This window comes from Carlito syrichta, unplaced genomic scaffold (genome assembly GCF_000164805.1).
Source record: "Carlito syrichta isolate Samal-C Ts95f unplaced genomic scaffold, Tarsius_syrichta-2.0.1 Scaffold309294, whole genome shotgun sequence".
Lineage (NCBI taxonomy): Eukaryota > Metazoa > Chordata > Mammalia > Primates > Tarsiidae > Carlito > Carlito syrichta.
The window spans coordinates 621,480-622,575 of record NW_007253390.1 but is presented as its reverse complement, the minus strand read 5'-3'; positions in this window follow the sequence as shown (position 1 = coordinate 622,575).

Here is a 1,096-nt window from a genome sequence, read left to right as displayed (position 1 = left end):
CCCCTTCTGCCCCCGGCCGCCCCCTTTCTCCTCCGGTGCTCCGCTGCGGGGGGCAAAGCCCCGCGCGCCTCCCCTCCCCAGCCCTAGCCCCTTCCTCCCGCTGGGGGCCGCCGCGATGGGGGGCGGGGAGGGAGGGGAGCTTCAACCAAAGGCGCACACTGCGGCCAGCGCCTCCTGCTGTTCACTGCGAGCCGGTGCATCCCCATCGATCCATCCATCCTTTCACTCACTCAGACTTCACAGGTGTCCTTAGTTCAGTAGACACTTCATCGAGGCCCTCCGCGGGGGTTCACGCCTGCAGTCCAGCACTTTGGAAGGCTGAAGAGAGAGGATCGCTTGAGGCCAGTAGTTCGAGGCAAGCCTGGACAACATAGTGAGACCCCCCCCATCTATATATATTTTTTAACTAGCTGTTTGTGGTGGCAGCTGCTTGTAATCCCAGCTAACTGGGAAGTTGGATCATCTGAGCCCTGGAGGTAAAGGCTGCAAGTGAGCCGTGATCGCACCACTGAACTCCAACCTGGTAACAGAGCAAGACCTTGTCTCTATAAATAAATACTCTGTCTCTATAAATAAATAAATATACATAGGGGGCACCTACTAGTACTCCAGAGTGGGAGACAGAGCAGGACCTTGTCTCTATAAATAAATAATAAAGCAAGACTGGGTGACAGAGCAGGACCCTGTCTCTATAAATAAATACACTCACTGAGCACCTACGAGTGTGCAGTTCCATGGATCAAAGCTCAAGCTCCTTCACTGGAGGATTTTCCAGTCTAGAGAGGTAATCAAGCAGCAACAGTATCAGTGAGGTGAGGACCAGGACCCAGGGCCAGAAGAGGGGAGGCTGACCCAAGCTGAGGGTCCACGGGGCTTGGCCAAAGGAAGCAATGCTAGGGGAATTTGGGAGCTACCAGCTGGAACTTAAAAAACAGCAGGGACCAGCACATAACACCTAAGGAACACAACCGGTTCTAGGAACTGCAGGGAGCTCAAGTATGGGACAAGGAAGAGGTAAGGGGACAGAAGATGGAAGAGAGATGAGGCTGAAGTGGCAGCAGGGACCCATCAAAAAGCAGGCATTTCCCTGCAGTTG